This window comes from Dendrobates tinctorius, unplaced genomic scaffold (assembly GCF_039654945.1).
Source record: "Dendrobates tinctorius isolate UK_male_01 unplaced genomic scaffold, ASM3965494v1 ptg000128l, whole genome shotgun sequence".
Taxonomy (NCBI): domain Eukaryota; kingdom Metazoa; phylum Chordata; class Amphibia; order Anura; family Dendrobatidae; genus Dendrobates; species Dendrobates tinctorius.
This window is the reverse complement of record NW_027361796.1, coordinates 7743186-7768183: the sequence shown is the minus strand read 5'-3', so window position 1 is coordinate 7768183 and position 24998 is coordinate 7743186. Positions and strand designations below refer to the sequence as shown.

The window sequence follows — 24998 nt, the reverse complement described above, 5'->3', positions numbered from 1 at the left end:
ACTGGACACTTTTGGATTGTGTGAGGCCCACTGATATCTGAGCGCTATGTCACAGGCTCGATGGCACAGCTGTGACAAAAGTGACTAGAGGATAAGGGAGATTTTGAATTTCAGCAGACACTTGTGGACACTGGACACTTTTGGATTGTGTGAGGCCCAATGAATATCTGAGCGCTATGTGACAGGCTCGATGGCACAGCTATGACAAAAGTGACAAGAGGATAAGGGAGATTTTGAATTTCTGCAGACACTTGTGGACACTGGACACTTTTGGATTGTGTGAGGCCCAATGATATCTGAGCGCTATGTGGCAGGCTCGATGGCACAGCTGTGACCAAAGTGACTAGAGGATAAGGGAGATTTTGAATTTCAGCAGACACTTGTGGACACTGGACACTTTTGAATTGTGCGAGGCCCACTGATATCTGAGCGCTATGTCACAGGCTCGATGGCACAGCTGTGACAAAAGTGACTAGAGGATAAGGGAGATTTTGAATTTCAGCAGACACTTGTGGACACTGGACACTTTTGGATTGTGTGAGGCCCACTGATATCTGAGCGCTATGTCACAGGCTCGATGGCACAGCTGTGACAAAAGTGACTAGAGGATAAGGGAGATTTTGAATTTCAGCAGACACTTGTGGACACTGGACACTTTTGGATTGTGTGAGGCCCACTGATATCTGAGCGCTATGTCACAGGCTCGATGGCACAGCTGTGACAAAAGTGACTAGAGGATAAGGGAGATTTTGAATTTCAGCAGACACTTGTGGACACTGGACACTTTTGGATTGTGTGAGGCCCACTGATATCTGAGCGCTATGTCACAGGCTCGATGGCACAGCTGTGACAAAAGTGACTAGAGGATAAGGGAGATTTTGAATTTCAGCAGACACTTGTGGACACTGGACACTTTTGGATTGTGTGAGGCCCAATGAATATCTGAGCGCTATGTGACAGGCTCGATGGCACAGCTGTGACAAAAGTGACGAGAGGATAAGGGAGATTTTGAATTTCTGCAGACACTTGTGGACACTGGACACTTATGGATTGTGTGAGGCCCACTGAATATCACAGCGCTATGTCACAGGCAGAAATTGGCTAGTGTATCACAAACTACAAGGTGTATGTAGAATTGGGCAGAATAGGAATCTCCCTAGAGTGCAGGTCTGTAAGAACGGAACATGTCCTCGTTTTATTCTCACAGAGTGACACACTGATAGCTTCACTGTGGCTGTGATAACAGCCGTTACACGGTACTGTGTGAGGAGCGTACACCGCTGTATGGTGTGAAAAAATGCACGCTCAGTACCTCAGCAGGACAAAAAAAAAAAATTGGGATTGCTTTTAAAAAAGCAGTTTGCGGAGCAGTGGGTAAACAGCAATGCAGGAATGTCAGGAAGCCTTAGAAGGCAGCCCAACAACCAACACCACTGATACACCACTATATAGCCTCCCCTTGCACTGCACACACAGTGACTGATGTTTTGTACAGGCAAAATCGCTAGCAGCAGAAGCAGTTTTTTTTTCTTCTCAGCAGGACAAAAAAAAAATTGGGATTGCTTTTAAAAAAGCAGTTTGCGGAGCAGTGGGTAAACAGCAATACAGGAATGTCAGGAAGCCTTAGAAGGCAGCCCAACAACCAACACCACTGATACACCACTATATAGCCTCCCCTTGCACTGCACACACAGTGACTGGTGTGTTGTACAGGCAAAATCGCTAGCAGCAGAAGCAGTTTTTGGTGTCTTCTTCCCTGCCTAACGCTCTCCCTACAATATCAGCAGCAGCAGCAGCTCTCCCTATTCTGAGATCAGCATCAGTAACATGGCGGTCGGCGTGCACGCCCTTTTATACCCCCTGTGACGCCCCCCAAAGCAAGCCAATCACTTGCATGCCCTTCTGAAAGATGGTGGTGACCCCTGCCTATGTCATCACGTTGCCCACAGTGTCCGTGGATCCTGATTGGCTGAAAAAGAGCGCAAAACAAATTTTTGAAACGCGACTTTGGCGCGTAAGTCGCCGACCTCGTGGCCGACCTCATCCTAGGGTCGGGTTTCGTTTCATGAAACCCGACTTTGCCAAAAGTCGGCGACTTTTGAAATTTTTCGACCCGTTTCGCTCAACTCTACTTATAACTTCCTAACAAAAAAAAATTTTGGTTCCAAAATTGTGCTGATGTAAAGTAAACATGTGGGAAATGTTAGCTATCAAGTTTTTTGTGTGCCGTATCTCTGTGATTTAAGGGCATAAAAATTCAAAGTTGGAAAATTGCTTTTTTCACAAATAAATGCAAGTTATTTGAATGAAATTTTACCACTAACATGAAGTACAATATGTCACGAGAAAACAATGTCAGAATCACCGGGATCCATGGACATATGAATTCAAAGTTTTATAATTGCAAAATTTTCAACATTTTTGGAGGCCAAATTTCAATTTTTTGCACAAAAAAACGTAAGTCATATCAATTTTTTTTTACCTCTATCATGAAGCATAATATGCCACAAAAAAACAGTATCAGAATCAGCTGGAACTATTACAGCATTCCAGAGTTGTTACCTCATAAAGTGACAGTGGTCAGATTTATAAAAATTGGTCATTAACGTGCAAACCACCTTGGCGGGTAAAAAGGTTAATATATGAAAAAATGTGAATTAAACGTAAATTTGTCTTAATGCCTAATGATCCAATCCAAACATTCTTATATTTGGAGAAAGTCAAACAAAATATGCCACCACCTTTATCTGTTCTTTTACTGTAGTCCACAAATGTGTCTATCACCTCCTGACTCCCCCTTTTATATCACAAAAAATACCATTTGAATTTCTCCCAGGCGGCACGTAAATTAATATGGTCCGGTCCAATGTGGTGTCATCGCTGCGGTGGCTCTGCCTCCTCTCTTTTCCCAATCACCATCCTCTGGCTTTAATTGATGTGAATGATGCAATCTGCATCAACCACATAGAGCAACAAAATCTCACGTATGTGCAGTAGCATCGCAGGTTTGTGCAGGCGCATTTTGCTCTGCCCTCATGACATTAATGAGCATGTGACAGAAGATGTCATTCTGGCTCCTTCGTATGTGCGTATATTTACTGCAGTGCATATATGGACTGCAGCAAAGGAGTAGATAAAGGTGGTGGCATTTGTATAGATACATAAAAGCTGATGACAGGTTCCCCTAAACATGGAATATAATTTACAACACCACTGGGTACAATATTTTGAAAGCCTTTGGATGCAATACAGCTCTTTTTGATAAAATATTATGAAACCATTAGTTGTCTTCATGATATTTGCAACATTACTTCCTTTTCAAGCTGCAATGGGCAAAATAGACATTTGACAGCGAAAGAAACACAACATTAAGAAAGAAATTGAAAGATTCTTACAATAAATGTCAGAATGTTCTATTTATGGAATATTTTGTTCCTGTTGGCTATATAATGCCAAGGTATTCTTCTATTCTGCACATTGAAATCAATTTCATTACCCAATGGGGCTCGCAACTTAATTTCTTTATTTTAAGCAAAGCATCTGGAGAAAGCATGCCAATTAGAGGAGAATATAAAGTACAAAGGCCATTCAAATGATGTCTAGGGTCCATTGAGCCTAATTTATGAAGAAAATAATGTATATTATTAGAACTGAAATTCAATCTTCTCTTAAATAACCATCTCTAATCATACTTTTTCTGTTTTCACTTTACTTACTTTTCTATACCATGCAGTCCCCAACTTAAAGGGAATCTGTCACCCCTTTTTTGAGATATCGTATAATGATATCATTCAATTCTGTGTCACATAAGGATTCTCTTAGTACTTTTGCTTCCCCCCTGACCCCGCACCTTTCATGCATAAATACCTTTTTTATATCAGTTCAGATATATGTAAACTGCCACGGTCCGGTCTGCTAGGCGGGGCTTATTCAACTGCTCCCCCCTCCCTTTCTTGCTCTACGCAAGAAGAAAGGCATAGAGCAAGAGAGGGAGGGGGGAGCAGGTGAATAAGCCCCGCCCATCGGACCGGACCACGGCAGTTTACATACATCTGAACCGATATAAAAAAGGTATTTATGCATGAAAGGTGCGGGGTCAGGGGGAAGCAAAAGTACTAAAGTACTAAGAGAATCCTCATGTGACACACAATTGAATGATATCATTATATGATATCTCAAAAAAGGGGTGACAGATTCCCTTTAAGAATACTCGAATTACGTATGACTCATAGTTATGAACATACTGTATGGTGTACAAAAAATAAATAAGAAGATAAAACTCACCTAGTCGCTCACCTATCCCAACGTTTCACTGCTCAGTGCCCACAATGTACAGGTAGTCCTCTTCCTCTGTTACTTGCCTCTTTACTTTTTGCTAGAACTTCTGGCGGCTTCCAGGCCTCAGAGGTCACTGTGCATTGTAAGGTCACAATGTTGTGACATCAGGATGCGTGTGGTGATCCTGTGAAACACAGTGACTTCCAAGGCTTTGACATCCTGACCCATAGTGAAGAGGCCCAAAGATGTGGCGCATGACACAGGAAAGAAGAGAACCAGACATTTGGCAGCTAGGTGGCTTAAGAGGTAAGCAATGAGGTTACTGTAAGTGAAAGAAAAAAAACTTTACACTTACCACTCTGGCTGTCTCACTACTCACTTCCCATTGTCCGGTCCTCTTCTTTCCACCATCGCGTGATGCAGTTATGTCTTCTTCGATTGGCCAGGCCTCGGAGGTCATTGCGCTTCATAAGGTTGTGGCACATATTTTGATATTACAACCTTACAACATGCAGTGACCTACAAAGCCTGGAATCAGCCAGAAGTTCTGGTTTATAGTCAAGAGCCCGGTGATGCGGTGCGTTTCAACAAAAAGAAGTGGACCGGAGAGTGAGCAGAGGAGCTTATGGATAGGTCAGCGATGAAACAGTAGTTTTATTTTTTCTTGCCAACCCTGTTCCACATACAAATTTGGGTTGTGAATCGTGTTGCGCATTCTGATACCGCAAGTATCGGGTATCGGCCGATATTCGCTGTATCGGAATTCAGATACTGAGTACCGATATTTTTTCAATATCGGATACCGGAATCGGAAGTCCCCATAATGGCTGCTGAAATGATGTCATCATGAAGCGCGGTCTGTGCGCATCATGATGCACGGTCTGTGCCGACTGCGGGGGGTCTGTGCCGACTGTCGGGGGTCTGTACAGGCCTGTCGGGGACCTGTGCCAGCTGCCGGTGGTCTGTACAGGCCTCTCGGGGGTCTGTACAGGTCAGTCAGGGGCCTGTGCCGACTGCCGGTGGTCTGTACGGGCCTCTCGGGGGCCTGTGCCGGCTGTCGGGGGCCTGTGCCGGCTGCCGGTGGTCTGTCCGGGCCTCTCAGGGGCCTGTGCTGGCTGCCGGTGGTCTGTGCGGGCCTGCCGGGGGTCTTGTGTGTGCAGGCATCGTCTGCTTACACAAGTCCCATCGAGCGCTGCCTGCTACAATGACAGTGATTGACACATTAGCCAATAATGGGACAGTAGTAGTCCCATTATCCGGCTAATGTGTTGAATGTAAAAAAAAAAAAACCATACTACATACATACTACATATATACTACGTTCATAAAACATACATACATACTTCATATATACTACATTCATACAACATACATATATACTACATGCTACATATATACTACATTCATTCAACATACATACTACATATATACTACATTCATACAACATACTACATACATGCTACATATATACTACATTCATACAACATGTATGTAGTATGCATGAATGTAGTATATATGTAGCATGTATGTATGTATGTATGTATGCTGTATGAATGTAGTATGTTTTTAGTTTTTTTTTACATTCAACACATTAGCCGGATGATGGGACAACTACTGTCCCATCATTGGCTAATGTGTCAATCACTGTCATTGTAGCAGGCATCGCCCGATGGGACTTGTAGTCCCATCGGACCATGCCTGCACACACACAAGACCACAGGCACGACCGTATAGACCACCGGCAGCCAGCACAGGCCCCAGGCAGCCGGCACAGACCACCGACAGCCGGCACAGGCCCCCGAGAGGCCCGTACAGACCACCGGCAGCCGGCACAGGCCCCCGGCAGCCGGCACAGACCACCGACAGCCGGCACAGGCCCACGAGAGCCCCGTACAGACCACCGGCAGCCGGCACAGGCCCCCGACAGCTGGCAAAGACCACCGGCAGCCAGCACAGGCACCCGGCAGCCGGCACAGACCACCGACAGCTGGCACAGGCCCCCAAGAGGCCCATACAGACCACCGGCAGCCGGCACAGGCCCCAGGCAGCCGGCACAGGCCCCCGAGAGGCCCGTAAGACCACCGGCAGCCGGCACAGGCCCCCGGCAGCCGGCACAGACCACCAACAGCCGACACAGGCCCCCAAGAGGCCCCTACAGACCACCGGCAGCCGGCACAGACCACCGACAGCCGGCACAGGCCCCCGAGAGGCCCGTACAGACCACCGGCAGCCAGCACAGGCCCCTGACTGGCCTGTACAGACCCCCGAGAGGCCCGTACAGACCACCGGCAGCCGGCACAGGCCCCCGACAGTCGGCTCAGACCCCCGAGAGGCCCGTACAGACAGCCGGCACAGGCCCCCGACAGGTGGCACAGACCCCCGATAGGCCAGCACAGAGCCTGCCCGCACACACAGACACGCACAGTGTCCGCCCACGCACCGCCCACACTCTTCCCCCCTCCCAAACAGGATGTACAAGGCAAGAAAGGTTTTTTTTTTAAATCCGATATTTCTGTCCCATTGACTTGAATGGGACTTCCAGTATCGGAATCGGCGATACCGATATTTTTTGGGGTATCGGGCCGATCCAATCCGATCCGATATTTCTGAATATCGGATGGTATCGCTCAACACTAGTTGTGAATAAACCCACAGAACCTATTTTATTCATAATCTGGGGAAGGCCTGTACTGCAAATACCTTGCACTATAACTCAGCTTGTCATCACCAGGTCATGTTTCCATTTTGTCGAATCTAAAGCATGAGGATTTAGCACATTGACTGTAAAAATTCAACTTGTCTGAGTGCTGACAATGAAAACAATTCAGGGTATTTTAACTACAATGCGGTTTTCTGCAAGAGCTGCAAAAATTGGTAAAACAACAGAAACCAAAGCTAAAATGTACTAATACAGCAGCCTCTTAGCAGAGCTATAGACTGCAGTAAAAGGATTAGCATGTAATCATATTTTAAGTACAGTATTTTTGTGACATATTATAGATATTACAGAGGATTATTTACTAGATTTTCTATGATTTATGGGAAAGAATGTAAAAAATACTTGTTTCTTTTTCCACTTCGTTTCTGCTTTGGGTGCGGCTTGTCATGAATACAAGACATACATAAATACAATAAGCAACCTTAGCAAGTTTCGCTAATTTTCCGTGCTTACATTAACAGCTTTGTATGAGTCACTAACTACATCTTTCAGCACAATGGCATTATACATATATGTGTATGTTTAGAAATGTTAATCAGCTTTCTGATTTCCTGGCATATTTGGAGGTACCTTTGTTAATAAATTCTAAATCCATAAATCAGTTATGTAAAATTTTATAATCTGGTCATTGGAAACCTAGTCTCTACACTCTTCTGAAATGTAGACCCCACTGCCATGAAAACTAGTTTCAGAACATGTGTTTTAACCCGTTTGCATGTTAACAGCCAGGCCAATTTTTACAATTCTGATCACTGTCACTTTTTGCGGTCATAACCCTGAACCACCTCAATGGATCCCAGTGATTCTGAGATGATTTTTTGTGACATACTGTACTTCATGATAGTGGTAAAATGTATTTGGTACGACTTGCGTTTATTTGTGATAAAAAAAGGACATTTGACAAAAATGTTTAAAATTTTGCAATTTTCCAACTTTGAATTTTGAACTTTGAATTTTCACAGAGATATGTCACACAAAATATTTAGTAAACAACATTTTCCACATGTCTACTTCACATCAGTACAATTTTTAGAACCAAAATTTTTTTGTTAGGATTTTATAAGGGTTAAAAGTTGACCAGTGATTTCTCATTTTTCCAACAAAATTTACAAAACCATTTTTTGTGTGGGAAAAAAAAAATTAAATTTTTTTTACAAAAAATTTACTTCAGATCCAAATTTTTTTTTTTTTCTAACGGTAACAGATAAAAATGGACTCCAAAATTTGTTGTCTAATTTCTCCTGAGCATGCTAATACCCCAAATGAGGGAAAAATCCACTGTTTGGGTGCACGGCAGAGCTCAGAAGGGAAGGAGTGCCATTTGACATTTTCAATGCAAAACTTACTGGAACAATTGGCGGATGCCATGTCGCATTTGGAGAGCTTCTGATGTGACTAAACAGTGAAAATTCCCAACATGTGACACGATTTTGGAAACTAGATGCCTCAGGGAACTGATTTAGATGTGTGGTGAACTCATTGTATCCTCAGGTGCTTCACAGAAGTTCATAACGTTGGGCCGTAAAAATAAAAAAAATAAAAAAAAAAATTTTTCCCCACAAATATGTTTTTAGCCCAAAATATTGCATTTTAATAAGGGTACTAGGAGAAATTGCAGCATATAATTTATTGAGCAATTTCTCCTGAGTATGCCAATTCCCAAAATGAGGGCGAAAATTACTGTTTGGAAGCACGGCAGGACTCGGAAGGGAAGGAGCATCATTTTGCTTTTTGAATGTAACATTTCATGGAATCATTAGCGAACGTCATGCCCCAATTGGAGAGGCCCTGATGTGCCTAAACAGTGGAAACCCACCATAAGTTGCTTCATTTTGGAAACTAGACCCCACAAGGAATGTATCTAGATATGTGGTGAGTACTTTGAAAGCTACGGTGGTTCACAGAAGTTTAGAATGTTGAACTGTGAAAATAAAAAAAAAAAAAATCACATTTTCCTCACAAAAATGTTATTTTTGCCCCGAATTTTGCAATTTCATAAGGGTAATAGGGGAAATTGCACCATGCAATTTGTTATGCAATTTCTCCTGAGTACACTGATACCCCATGTGTGGGAGAATACTACTTTTGAGGCACAGTGCAAAGCTCAGAAGGGAAGAAGCGCCATTGGAGTTCAGAATTTGCTGAGTTTTTTGAAGGTGCCATGTCACATTGGCAGAGCCCCTGACGTGCCAAAACAACAGAAAACCCTATATGTGAATTCATTTTAAAAACTATACTCCCAAATGAATTCATCTAGGGGTGCAGTGATCATATTGAAACCACACGTGCCTCACAGAATATTATACCATTGAGTGGCGAAGAAAGAATAAATTACATTTTTACCACTGAAATGTTGTTTTAGCCCCAAGTTTTTAAGGTTTTTTTTTAGGGCTAGTAAGAAAAAGTTTTTAAAACAAACTGAAGTCCATTTTTTCTAAGTGCACCAATACCCTACGTGTAATAGGGAACTATTTTTCCAGCACAGTGCAAAACTCAGAAGGCAAGGAGCGCCACATTTTACTGTTATGGTTTGCAGGTGCCATGACCCACTTGGAGAGTCCATGAGGTGCCAGAACAGCAGAAACCCCCATTTTACAAACTACAACTCTTAATGAATTCCTCTAGGGGTACAGTGATCATATTGACTACTTAGCCATACGATGAGACTCAGAAGAAACGGAGCGCTATTTGCCTCCTGGAGAACAGATGATCCTAGAACAGTTTGCAGACTCCATATATAGAGTCCCTAATTTCTAGAAGAGCAGAATCTCCCCCAAGTGATCCCATTTTGGAAACGAGACCCCTTGGTGAATTTATCTACATGTGTAGTGACGATTTTGACACCATGGGTATTTTACAGAAACAAGCAGCAATGAAAGTTGCTGAGTGAAAACTGCAAACTGCCGATGTATTGACCACTACGCTTTCGTGACCAGTACACTGTAGTTAACAGTACATTGCAGTCACCAGTATGTTATGTCCAGCCCGTGCTTCTGGAGGCATGCACCCATAAGTTAGGCAGGTTTTCATCGCTTCAGAAATGCCAAACTTGGACACAATATTTGGTTTAGGTACACTGTGGAGCTCAGAAGGGAGGGGAGAATTTGGATTAGGGAGTGGAGAATTTGCTTAATTTCTTTTGGGGCGAGGAGCCATATTGATTTTTCCGAGCCTATGTGCTACCAGCAACATGGAAGCCCCCTATATTTCTGTTAACAGATGACAGACCTGAGTGAGGACTAGTTTTTTTGGGGATTGAGTTGAAGCTTTTATAGCAAACATTTTACATAACGTTTGGGATCATATTTATCCAGTACTCTACGCTGACAACTTACTTTGGGGTTTCCATCTAAATCTCTGAGTGATGTGATTCAAATGAAACTTCCGAGGGATTCATTCACTACAATGAGGCAGCAGAGTTACTCTGGTCTCCATCTGGCCTCTGTTCAGTCGTGTCCTTGTTTTCAGAAGTGCACAAAACTGTGGCCATCGGCACTTTTATGCAACCCTAAAAAGATGGACACTGGCGTATCACAGCTCACACTGCATCCACAGTGCCTCCATCTGCCTCATTCCAGGGAATCTTCCAGAGGTTCCATCTGAATCACGGATTTCAGAGATTTAAACGGGAATTCTGGTGCAAGCGCTCAGCGCAGAGCACAGGATAAATGTGCGTCAAGCCTTACTACGATCTTTGGAAGGCATAATAAAAAAAATCAACAGCAAGTGGAGAATTGGTTTTATTTATTTTTTACCGCCTTCCTCGTGTGGTATGATTAAGCAACTTTATTCTTCAGGTCGGTGCAGTTACAGCGATATCAGATTTGTATTTGTTTTTATGTTTGGCAGCTGTCACACACTAAGGCCTGTTTCACACTTGCTTTTTTTTGCAGCGCGTTTTTCCCGCAAAAACACGCATTGAAAAACGCATACAAAAGCATACAACTGCTGCGTTTTTTTCAAGCATTTTTATGAGCATGCATGAAAAAAACGCAGCGTTTTTATGCGTTTGTATGCGTTTTTAGTGCGTTTTTACCGCGTTTGCGTTTTTTTCCAACATTAGGTGGCCCCTCACACTAACCCAAACCATGACTTTACTAACCCTAACCCTGACCCTAACCCTAACCCTAACCCTGACCCTAACCCTAACCCTAACCCTTAACCAAACCATACTTAACCCTAACCCTGACCCTAACCCTTAACCAAAAAATACTTAACCCTAACCCAAACCCTAACTAACCTTAACCCTAACCCTGACCCTAACCCTGACCCTAACCCTGACCCTAACCCTTAACCAAACCATACTTAACCCTAACCCTGACCCTAACCCTGACCCTAACCCTTAACCAAACCATACTTAACCCTAACCCTGACCCTAACCCTGACCCTAACCCTAACCCTAACCCTAACCCTAACCCTAACCCTAACCCTTAACCAAACCATACTTAACCCTAACCCTGACCCTAACCCTTAACCAAACCATACTTAACCTTAACCCTAACCCTAACCCTGACCCTAACCCTAACCCTAACCCTAACCCTGACCCTAACCCTTAACCAAACCATACTTAACCCTAACCCTGACCCTAACCCTTAACCAAACCATACTTAACCTTAACCCTAACCCTAACCCTGACCCTAACCCTAACCCTAACCCTAACCCTGACCCTAACCCTTAACCAAACCATACTTAACCCTAACCCTGACCATAACCCTGACCCTAACCCTAACCCTAACCCTAACCCTGACCCTAACCCTAACCCTAACCCTGACCCTAACCCTAACCCTAACCCTAACCCTTAACCAAACCATACTTAACCCTAACCCTGACCCTAACCCTTAACCAAACCATACTTAACCTTAACCCTAACCCTAACCCTGACCCTAACCCTAACCCTAACCCTAACCCTGACCCTAACCCTAACCCTTAACCAAACCATACTTAACCCTAACCCTGACCCTAACCCTGACCCTAACCCTAACCCTAACCCTAACCCTGACCCTAACCCTTAACCAAACCATACTTAACCCTAACCCTGACCCTAACCCTTAACCAAACCATACTTAACCCTAACCCTGACCCTAACCCTAACCCTAACCCTAACCCTGACCCTAACCCTAAACCCCCTTAACTAACCCTAACTTTACCCAAACCCCTAAATTCCATTGTCTAAACTAATGGTAAAAAAAAAACGCATGTGCAAAAAAACACATATATAAGCATGCCAATGCGCACATATGCTCACCATAGACTTATAATGGGTGTCTTGCTGTAAAAAAACGCATTGCGCGCGCATGCGTTTTTTTGAGGCAAATCGGACGCACAAAAAATGCAACAAGTTGCATTTTGTGCGCCCGAGCGCATACCGCAAAAAAACGCATGCGCGGTAAAACGCGTACAAACGCATGTGTATGCGCACATAAGCGCATCCCATGCAAAGTATAGGAAAAAAAAACGCATGCGCTATTTAGCGCTAAATTACCGCGAAAAAAAACGCAAATGTGAAACCAGCCTAAAAGACACTTTTTATTGCAACAAATTGTTTTTGCTTCACCACATTTTGAGAGCTATAATTTTTCCATATTTTGGCCCACAGAGTCAGGTGAGGGTTTGTTTGTTGAGGGACAAGTTGACGTTTTTATTGGTACCATTTTCTAGCACTTGAGATTCTTTGATCGCTTTCTAATCAGATTTTTGAGAGGCCGAATTAGCAAAAATCAGCAATTCAGGATTTTTTGGGGGGTTTATACCGTTCCGTGTGTGGTAAAATTAATAAGGCAGTTTTATTCTTCGGGTCAGTATGATTACAGCGATACCTCATTTATATAGTTTTTTTATGTTTTAGTGCTTTTACACAATAAATACTATTTTGTAAAAAAAATATATATTTTTGCATCACTTTATTCTGAGAGCTATAACTTTTTTATTTTTCCACTGATGGAGCTGTCTAATGGCTTGTTTTTTGCGTGACAAGATGCCGTTTTCAGCAGTACCAGGTTTATATCTGTCTTTTTGATCGCGTTTTATTCCACTTTTTGTTCAGCGGTATGATGATAAAACATTGTTTTTTGCCTTGTTTTTATTTTTTATGGTGTTCACTAAAAAGGTTAAGTAGTGGGACAGTTTTATAGGTCAGATCTTTGTGAATGCCGCGATACCAATTATGTGTACTTTTATTATTTCTATACCTTTTTATTGTACAAATATTTATTTACAGACTAGCTGAAGAGCCCGGCGCTGCCCGGGCATAGTAAATAACTACGGTTAGTTATAACAAATTATAATGATTATAGCTATATATATATATATATATATACTGTATATATATATACAGTACAGACCAAAAGTTTGGACACACCTTCTCATTCAAAGAGTTTTATTTTCATGACTATGAAAATTGTAGATTCACTCTGAAGGCATCAAAACTATGAATTAACACATGTGGAATTATATAATTAACAAAAAAGTGTGAAACAACTGAAAATATGTCTTATATTCTAGGTTCTTCAAAGTAGCCACCTTTTGCTTTGATTACTGCTTTGCACATTCTTGGGATTCTCTTGATGAGCTTCAAGAGGTAGTCACCGGAAATGGTTTTCACTTCACAGGTGTGCCCTGTCAGGTTTAATAAGTGGGATTTCTTGCCTTATAAATGGGGTTGGGACCATCAGTTCTGTTGTGCAGAACACATACACAGCTTATAGTTCTACTGAATAGACTGTTAGAATTTGTATTATGGCAGGAAAAAAGCAGCTAAGTAAAGAAAAATGAGTGGCCATCATTACTCTAAGAAATGAAGGTCAGTCAGTCCAAAAAATTGGGAAACTTTGAAAGTGTCCCCAAGTGCCGTGGCAAAAACCATCAAGTGCTACAAGGAAACTGGCTCACATGAGGACTGCCCCTGGAAAGGAAGACCAAGAGTAACCTCTGCTGCGGAGTATAAGTTCATCCGAGTAACCAGCCTCAGAAATCACAGGTTAACAGCAGCTCAGATTAGAGACCAGATTAGATTAGAGGTCAATGCCACACAGAGTTCTAGCAGCAGACATATCTCTATAAAACAACAGTTAAGAGGAGACTTTGTGCAGCAGGCCTTCATGGTAAAATAGCTGCTAGGAAACCACTGCTAAGGACAGGCAACAAGCAGAAGAGACTTTTTTGGGCTAAAGAACACAAGGAATGGACATCAGACCAGTGGAAATCTATGCTTTGGTCTGATGAGTCCTAATTTGAGATCTTTTGTGTGACTCAGAAAAGGTGAACGGATGGACTCTACATGCATGGTTCTCACCGTGAAACATGGAGGAGGAGGTGTGATGGTGTGCGGGTGCTTTGCTGGTTACACTGTTGGGGATTTATTCAAAATTGAAGGCATACTGAACCAGCATGGCTACCTCAGCATCTTGCAGTGGCATGCTATTCCGGTTTGCGTTTAGTTGGACCATCATTTATTTTTCAACACGACAATTACCCCAAACACACCTCCAGGCTGTGTAAGGGCTATTTGACGAAAAAGGAGAGTGATGGGGTGCTACGCCAGATGACCTGGCCTCCACAGTCACCAGACCTGAACCTAGTCGAGATGGTTTGGGGTGAGCTGGACCGCAGAGTGAAGGCAAAAGGGCCATCAAGTGCTAAGCATCTCTGGGAACTCCTTCAAGGCTGTTGGAAGACTATTTCCAGTGACCACCTCTTGAAGCTTTTCAAAAGAATGCCAAGAGTGTGCAAAGCAATAATCAAAGGAAAAGGTGGCTACTTTTAAGAACCTAGAATATGACATATTTTCAGTTGTTTCACACTTTTTTGTTAATTATATAATTCCACGTCTTAATTCATAGTTTTTATGCCTTCAGAGTGAATCTACAATTTTCATGAAAATAAAGAAAACTCTTTGAATGAGAAGGAGTGTACAAACTTTTGGTATGTAGTGTGTGTGTGTATATATATATATAAAGCTGAGTGTAGAGCCCCGCCCACTCCGCATAGCCACATTCACTATAATATCCAACATCATCCCGTCAGCCAGAGCTACCGGACAACAACCCCTACTATCTCACATCATCCCATCAGCTAGAGCCAGCGGACTACTACCCCTAATATCCCACATCGTCCCATCAGCCAGAGTCACCGGACTACAACTCCTAATATCCCATATCGCCTCGTCAGCCAGAGCCACCGGACTACGACCCCTAATATCCCACATCATCCCATCAGCCAGAGCCACCAGACTACTACCCCTAATATCCCACATCATCCCGTCAGCCAGAGGCACCGGACAACTACCCCTACTATCTCACATCATCCCGTCAGCTAGAGCCAGCGGACTACTACCCCTAATATCCCACATCGTCCCATCAGCCAGAGTCACCGGACTACAACTCCTAATATCCCATATCGCCTCGTCAGCCAGAGCCACCGGACTACGACCCCTAATATCCCACATCATCCCGTCAGCCAGAGCCACCAGACTACTACCCCTAATATCCCACATCATCCCGTCAGCCAGAGGCACCGGACAACTACCACTAATATCCCACATCATCCCTTCAGCCAGAGCCAACAGACTACTACTTCTAATATCCCACATCATGCCGTCAGCCTGGGGTCAGAACCAGAGTGCTAAGTGAAACGGTCCTAACTTCCATACTGGGGATCTCTTTAAGAGAGGCTTGGCGTCAGAACCAGAGTTGTTATGAATGGGCACTGAGGAGGATAGCAGGCCCAAGCTAAGCCACAGAAAACTAGAGAGGTTGGTAACTAAGCGGATGCAGACCCCTGATCCTGTTCACACAACTAGCAGTATCCGTGGAGCGTGCCTACGATAATCCTAGACACCTCAGCACAGCCGGAGAGCTAACTAAGCCTAAAGCAAGAAAGGGGAAATCTAAACAGCCCCGGAGCAGACCCCAAAGGAATAGATAGCCCCCAAACATATATTGTCGGTGAGACAAGATGAAAACACAAACGCAGGCAGAAAAATAGACTGAGCAAACGATGGGGTCCACACTGATTAGATAGGACAGGAAAGGAAAGACACTGTCTGCAATCACACAAAAAACCCTGCAAAAAGTCCAAAACGTCTGATGCATAAAAAACACTGAAGTCGCATGACTTCGCCCCCACTATATCAGCACTCTGGTATATTCTGAAAGCAAAGCAAAAAGAGACCAATATAACAGGGGACAAAAAAACTGGCACATGCAGTAACATATGGGCGGTGATTCAGCACAGCCCCAGCAGGAGCTGACTGACCCGCACAAAGCAGAGATAGACAAAACCAGATCAAATGCAAACAGAGTAGCAAATGAGCCACTTAGCTGAACCATGCAGGGAAAGAGCAGGAGACATCAGACCTCAGATGGGACTGGAAGAAAATCACCAGCAGGGATAGAGGGAGTCAACTGTCTTAAATCCCAATCAGAAACCCCAGATCTCCAATCGTCTTCCTCATTATCAGGTGGCAAGCCTCTGTCAATCAGATCAGCTCCACTATCTCCAGTAACTACCAGAGGGAGTTCAGAAAGAGAACTCGCCACCCCTCTGTCAATCTGACCAGCTCCACTACCTTCAGTAATCACCAGAGGGAAGGCAGAGAGAGAATTCACAACACGGAGTGCTGAGTTGACTTGCCTTGACTTCCATACCAATGATCCCTTTAATAGAAGCCTGGGGTCAGAATCGGAGTGCTGAGGGATTTGCCCTAACTTCCATACCAGAGATCCCTTTAAGAGAGGCCTGGAGTCAGTACCAATGTGCAGAGTGGATTTGCCGCTATTTCCTTACCGGTGATCCCTTTATGAGGGGCCTTGGGTCAAAACCAGAGCGCTGAGTTGATTTGCCCTAACTTCCGTACTGGGGATCCCTTTAAGAGAGCCTGGGATCAGAACCAGAGCGCTGAGTGGATTTGCCCTGACTTGCATACCAATGATCCCTTTAATAGAACCCTGGGGTCAGAATTAGAGCACTGAGGGATTTGCCCTAACTTCCATACAGGAGATCCCTTTAAGAGAGCCTGGGGTCAGTACCAGAGCATTTGAAGGCAATTGTCCTGACTTCCATACCGGAGATCCCTTTAAGAAAGGCCTGGGGTCAGTACCAAAGCGCAGTGTGGATTTGCCCTAAATTCCATACCAATGACCTTTTAAGAGAAATTGGGGTCAGTACCACAGAGCTGAGTGGAACGGTCCTAACTTCCATACCGGAGATCCCTTTAAGAGAGGCCTGGGGTCAAAACCAAAGCGCTGGATGGATTTACTTTGACTTCCATACCATTGATCCCTTTAAGAGTGAAGATGTGCCTATATTATGGAGGATGTGTGATGGGGATATAGGCACGGGAGGGGGTGACTCATTTCTGTCATGTGCTCTCTGCTCCTTTCCGGGGGCAGACAGTGGCTGGGAGCGTATGTTCCCAGGGATGCTAGATTTCTCCCACCATGTCAGTGTCTGCTGAGGTGTTGTCAAGTAAGGAAAACTTGCTCATAGCTACCAATCACAGCTCAGCTTCTTTTAACCAGCTCTGGTGAAATGAGAGATGCTTGGTGATTGGTTGCAAGGAAAACTGTTGCTCATAGCAACCAATCATAGTTCAGCTTCTTTTGAAAAGCTCTGTTGAAATGAAAGATACTTCGTGATTGGTTGGTGATACACACACACACACACACACACACACACATTGAGCTTTATATATTAGACATAGAGATACAATATCTTTAGATTTCTTTTTACTATTATTTTTGATATTTTTAAAAATATTTTTCCAATTATTTAAAAAAAAATTTTTTTCTTTTTTTCTTTTTTTTATTTTTTTACTTTGTCCCACTATGGTACTGTCATTTTTTGCAGGCCGATCGCTTGTATAGTATGGGGATGCAGCAGCATAGTTGTGCTGTAGAAACTGTCAGCTCTGCACTGACTGAGAAAGTTGCTGATCATGCACTGCACATGATCAAGCAACTTTCCTAGCTCTTGTGACCTGGATGTCGTGATGATGACACTGAGTCACCATGGCAATGATCGGGACCCTGCTTCACTCCATGGGGTCACCAAACCATAGGCAAAAAGGCTGTCATCCCTCTTATCACAGCATTTAGCGGGTTAAAGTGCCGGGGGCGGTGTGTGACCACTCCTGGCACTTAGTGCCGTGTGTCATCTGTCAGAATCAGCTGACATGCAGCGGCGATCGTGTGCACGCATGATTGCCATGCAGTAGTAATACGTCCCTGGTCAGATAGGCCCTGGAACTTGGATGTATTATTATGACATATATCAGAAAGGGGTTAAACCTTAAGAACTTGTATGATGAAATATTTTAAAAACCTCAAAAATAAAAAAAAAGTTAATGTTTTGGAAAAAGATTAGACTAGACATGAAATTCTTTGAGCATGTTTATTTCCTTTCTTATTATACCTAGTGGTTCAGCATTTATTTTCTATTAGAAAACCTGTTAGATGATGCATTTCCTAATTTTATGCTTCCTGTCATAACCTCATTCCTCTGCTCCATAAAAGCAGAAAATACTAAATATACCCTCTTGTTTTGAATTCATGTGCGTACAAATAGCTGTGAATATCCGATCAAAGATAATTATGTTGTCATTGGATAATAAAAGGACTTGCAAGTGGGTAAAAGACACTGGAGGAAACAATTCCATGATAGAATAAAAGTCTAATAATATAGAGGCTAGGCACTTATTCTGACTTCCTGGGCGGCTTCTTCTTCACAAAGATTAAAGGTATTATTTTGAATTGTGAAAATTATAGTATGATGAATATGTCAAACACCATGATGTGAATGTTAATAGTAAAGCAAAGGGTTCATGAACAGACCTTAGGCTTTGTGCGATTAAAAAAATTAGCTCTTGCCCTAAGGTAACACTACATCGCATTTTGCGATTTATTCAGAAGATTGTCCACTATTGAACTTCCATACTTACAAATGATGAGGTTTTATTATGAACACTTTGAATGTCTATTTGGAAGATCTAGATTATCAAAAAATATAGAGTTTTTTTAATACTCTTCTTTGTGTGATGGTAGACCAAATTTCATAATTGGAGTCCAGCGAAAAGAAACAGATTCGGCACCTCTGCACCACCATAGTCTCTTAGAGAAGTCTAAAGAGACAACTCACACACAACGGTGAGTGCCATCCTCTTTTCTCTTTTTGCGCATTCAAATTTCATAATTGGTTAGATCAGCTGAGCATCTTTGGGCACTACTTCCTTAGACAATATGCCTGCTAGAGTTCATTGTTATTTTTTTTTCTAGCTTATATATTTTGATGCCTTTATTTAAAAGAATGCATTGTTTGATACCTTTTTTTGGAGGATGGGTAAGGGGGGGGGGTCTTAACCCCTTTACCCCCAAGGGTGGTTTGCATGTTCATGACAGGGCCAATTTTTACAATTCTGACCACTATCCCTTTATGAGGTAATAACTCTGAAACGCTTCCATGGATCCTGGTGATTCTGACATTGTTTTCTCGTGACATATTGTACTTCATGAGAGTGGTAAAATTTCATTCAAATAACTTGCGGTTATTTGTGAAAAAAACGGAAATTTGGCAAAAATTTTTAGCATTTCGTAATTTTCCAAATTTGAATTTTTATGCCCTTAAATCACAGAAATATAGCACACAAAAAACTTAATAAGTAACATTTCCCACATGTTTACTTTATATCAGCACAATTTTTGAACCAATTTTTTTTGTTAGGAAGTTATAAGGGTTAAAAGTTGACCAGCGATTTCTCATTTTTGCAACACCATTTTATTTTTACGGACCACATCACATTTGAAGCCACTTTGAGGGGTCTACATGATAGAAAATGCCCAAAAGTGACACCATTCTAAAAATTGCACCCCTCATGGTGCTCAAAACCACAATCAAGAAGTGTATTAACCCTTCAGGTGCTTCACAGGAATATTTTGAATGTTTTAAAAAAAATGAACATTCAACTTTTTTTTACAAAAAAAATTAGTTCACGTCCAATTTTTTTTATTTTACCAAGGGTAACAGGAGAAATTAGACTGCAAATGTTATAGTGCAATTTGTCCTGAGTACGTTGATGCCTGATATGTGGGGGGTAACCACTGTTTCGGCACATGGCAGAGCTAAGAAGGGAAGGAGTGCCGTTTGACTTTTTCAATGCAAAATTGGCTGGAATTCAGATCGGATGCCATGTCACATTTGGAGAGCCCCTGATGTACCTAAACAGTGGAAACCCCCCACAAGTGACCTTATTTTGGAAACTAGACCCCCCAAGGAACTTATCTAGATATGTGGTGAGAACTTTGAACTCACAAGGGCTTCACAGAAGTTTATAACGTACAGCCGTACAATTAAATCATATATTATCCACAAAAATGATCTTTTCACCCCCAATTTTTATTTTCCCAAGGATAACAGGACCCTAAAAGTTATTGTGCAATTTGTCCTGAGTACGCTGATACTCCATATGTGGGTATAAACCACTATTTGGGCGCATGGCAGAGCTCGGAAGGGAAGCAGCGCCATTTCACTTTTTTGGCTGGAATTGAGATCGGACACCATGTCGTGTTAGGAAAGCCCCTGATGTACCAAAACAGTGGAAACCCCCCACAAATGACACCATTTTGGAACCTAGACCCCCCAAGGAACTTATCTAGATGTGTGGTGAGAACTTTGAACCCCGAAAGGCTTCACAGAAGCTTTTAACGTACAGCCATACAATTAAAAAAAATCACATTTTTTCCACAAAAATCATCTTTTCATCCTCAATTTTTATTTTTCCAAGGGTAACAGTACCCCAAAAGTTATTGTGCAATTTGTCCTGAGTATGCTGATACCCCATATGTGGGGGTAAACCACTATTTGGGCGCATGGCAGAGCTCAGATGGGAAGCAGCGCCATTTGACTTTTTTGGCTGGAATTGGAATCGGACACATGCCGCGCTTGGAAAGCCCCTGATGTGCCTAAACAGTGGAAACCCCCACAAGTGACCCCATTTTGGAAACTAGATCCCCTAAGGAACTTATGTAGATGTGTGGTGAGCACTTTAAACCCCCCAGTGCTTCATAGACGCTTATAACGCCCAGGCGTGAAAATGAAAAAATCATATTTTTTCCACAAACATGATCTTTTAGTCCTAATTTTTTATTTTCCCAAGGGTAACAGGAGAAATTGGACCCCAAAAGTTGTTGTCCAATTTGTCCTGAGTCCGCTGATACCCCATATGTGGGAGAAAACTACTGTTATGGGCAAACGTTGGGGCTTTGAAGGGAAGTAGTGACGTTTTATTTAATTTTTTTTAATTTATTTAGCGATTATTTAAAAAAAAAATTTACACCTTTTTTTTTTTTAACTTTATTATATTGTCCCAGGGGGGACATAGCTGTCATGTGACAGATCGCTGATCTGTCACATCACAGATCACTGTGACAGATCAGCGATCTGTCACAGGCATAGAATCAGACTTCTTCATGCATGCGCTTTGCAGGCACTGAGGAAGCCAGCTCCCTGCAGGCCCCCGAAGGTCCCCATCGCCATCTTGGATCCGGGGACCCACAGGGAAGGAGATTAGAATGGGGATCTGTATACCTATTTATGCTGTGGATTATAGAAAATAAAAATGTAGGAATACATATTACTGGACAATAATTGGTACAGGGATATTGCTACAGAGAGGGGCCAAAAGATTGCGGCATCTATTTACACAATCTCCTGTACTGATTCGAACTGCTTCACCACCCTATTAAACAGTGCAGGTTTTCTTTGCTCAATCATTAAAAAAAATAAAGGTATGAACTGGGATATGAAGTGGTGTGCATGCATCAAGTAAGCACACATTCACACTGGCAACTGAACAGAAAAAAAACTAAGACAGAAATATAATGATTAGTGCATGAAAATAATATACGGTGTTGAGCTAACATGTTTTATTATAAAAAAAATGTGAACGCCATTCCCCCTTGTCACGGCAACCGTAGTTGGGACAGTCCTAACTCTAATATTAAAAACCATACCATTTGTCAAGTGACATAATAGGTTTTTAATATTATAGTTAGAATTGTCCCAACTACTGTCGCCATGACAAGGAGGGATGGCTTTCGCATTTTTTTAATCAAAAAACATGATAACTAAGTACCGTGTATTATTTTCATGTACTATGCTATTTATTTATTTACTGCAAGGTATCTAATTATGTTTGTCTTTGTTTTTTTCTGGTTAGTGGCCTGTGTGAACGTGGGCTTACACGCTGCATGCACACCAGTTTATATCCCAGTTCATACCTTTGGGTTTTTTTCGCTCTGTTTGCATATAAAGGTATGGCCTGCCTTTCTTTGGAACTGAGCATTATTGATGTGGTCTTCCTTGGCTGTCTGTCCACTAGTTGGGTTTAGTCCCTCTCAGCCACAAACAGTAAGATTTTTAATATTAGAGTTAGGATTCTCCCAACTATGGCCGCCATGATGAGGCGAGATGGCTTTTGCATTTTTTTTAGTATAAAAACATTAAGTACCGTATATTATTTTCATGCACTATGCTATTTTTTTATTTACTGCAGGGTATTTAATCATTATGTTTCTGTCTTTGGTTTTTTCTTGCTCTGTCATGGCAAGAGTTAGTCAGTTCATTTGGTCTCCTGGAGCTTTCCATCCTGAATTGTCTCAGCTGTTCTGTGTTGGCCATTCGCCTCTGGTAAATATGCTTGCCAGTGCCACCTGAGAGTTGTCAGTCATAGACTCCTGGTTTGGTGGTTAAGGACAGTTCTGAATTAGGTTTAGATTGCAGGAAATTTCTGAGTGAATTTGGTATTGTGTGTTTATCCAGACCTCTCCCATTTTGTTTACCCCTCCTACCGTTCCCTTGATTTCTACTCTGTTGATGTCATGCCCTGGGATTCAATTCGGCAGTCCTGTGATTGTCTGCTGAGCTACAGGAGATCTTGTCAATGTCTGGGTGCTGATTACTATTTGCACTTCGTTCACTCAACCTTCATCTTTATAGGGGCTGGAGTCAGCTCCCCTGATTGTCTGTGCTAGACCAAGTGATGTGATAGCTGCATGGTATTATGGGAAAGGCTGCACGGCTGCTCCTGATGTTATGAGCCTGCTTTATGGCTCCTGCAATCTTCAGCAGTGTGCGAATTGGCACCATGCATTTTTTTTTCAATCCTTGCAAATCAAATTTTAATTTGTTGGAATTTGTGAGAAATTGTGTATGTCAGTAAATTTAACTCCAAGACTAGCTGCAGCAGAACGATCTGCTCATCTCTAATAATTCCATAATAGCTCCTATAGGCTAAATATATCATTAAAACAACCACATTTTGTTGAATAACATGGTAGACCTGACCATGCATTCCACAGCATGCTAACATAATATTTACTTACGACATGTAATTGTCTTAACATATAAAGTCATGGCCGAAAGTGTGAAAATTACAGTATGTGAAAAAAATTGTGAAATTATGTCTATTTTGCCTTTTTTTTTTTCTGTTTCTTTGTGTTGTTACAAAACACACAAAGGAAATAAACATGAGTATAACAACATGTGCAATTGCATTAATTTTTGGGGTGAAACAATTCATTTTTTGCAACAATTTCAAGGGTTCCAACACTTTCAGCCACAAATGTATATTCCTATACATAATAATGAGACAAATTGAGAAAATAGATATCCGGCACCGTTGTGTGGAAAAATACCCTGGATGTCTGCACATATATTTTTCACATTTATAAAAAACACCTTAATCCCACTTGGAACGGGTGCTCAATCCCATGTTGAAAAAACAGAACATTTCATTGTGAAGAGAAAGAAAAAATAGGATGGCACTCACCGTTCATGTGAATCAAATCACTTTATTTCACATACACAAGGCATCGGCATAGGCACGGGAGCAATGTGCTGGAAGACGGACAACAGCCGTTTTGCGCTCAATACGCTACAACAGGTCCTATGCTCAGAATACAGGTAATGCAAATAAAACACATGTGTGAATAATAACTCCTCCCCTTCACCTGAGCATGTCTTGTGACTCCTCTACCAATAAAACTCTTTAATGAAAAAAACAAAAAAACAAAAAACACAAGAAGATAAAAAACATTTCCCTCTACAGCACTTGTTTGTTCTACAAACAATTCGGCCTCTTTACATCAGGTTTAGAGAACATTTTAATTCAATTACCACAGGAAAAGGAGTCCCCAGACTTATAGAACACATGAGGAAATTCCATGGTGGACATGCGGAGGCACTGCGTTTTGCTGGTTTTGAAAGAGTTTCTGCACCGCAATATGGAGGGAATCATGATAAGCGTCTTTTGCAGGTTGAAGCTAGATGGATTCTCCGCACTAAAGCCACAGGTCCATTAGGGTTAAATGAAAAGGTAGATATGGCTGTATTCCTTGGAATATTTAATATAAAAAAAAATTAAAACATTTTTTTTTATTTTTTATTGTATTATAATGCTGTAGAGGGAAATGTTTTTTATCTTCTTGTTTTTCTGTTTTCTGTTTTTTGTTTTTTTCATTAAACAGTTTTTTTGGTAGAGGAGTCACAAGACATGCTCAGGTGAAGGGGAGGAGTTATTATTCACACATGTGTTTTATTTACATTACCTGTATTCTGAGCATAGGACCTGTTGTAGCGTATTGAGCGTGAAACGGCTGTTGTCCGTCTTCCAGTACATTGCTCCCGTGCCTATGCCGATGCCTTGTGTATGTGAAATAAAGTGAATTGATTCACATGACCGGTGAGTGCCATCCTATTTTTTCTTTCTCTTCATAATAATGAGACACATTGCAAAGTTATAGGTGGGGTTTATATTTCTTACTGAATATACCAAATAAAAACATTGTTAAAAATTGTAAACCAAGAACTATTATAAAGTTGTATAAATTTAATTTTTAACATATTAGGGCAGTAATGAAAATTAGTCACGGTCAGTATACCCTCCAAGGACAGCAGCATGTCTGCTCATATTTATGTGTCCATCCCAAATGCGCAGAATACCTCTGGTCAG

At 42.0% G+C, this 24998-nt stretch overlaps 1 long non-coding RNA gene across 1 annotated transcript in view; it reads right to left on the bottom strand.

Annotated features, from left to right (window-relative positions):
* Positions 1-23913, bottom strand: part of LOC141047593 (uncharacterized) — a 61537-nt gene extending 37624 nt beyond the window's left edge. Inside the window, exon 1 of the long non-coding RNA XR_012219839.1 lies at positions 23817-23913. This is a non-coding gene — a long non-coding RNA (uncharacterized lncRNA). The remainder of the gene's footprint in view (positions 1-23816) is intronic.
* Between the last annotated feature and the right edge of the window lie 1085 nt (positions 23914-24998).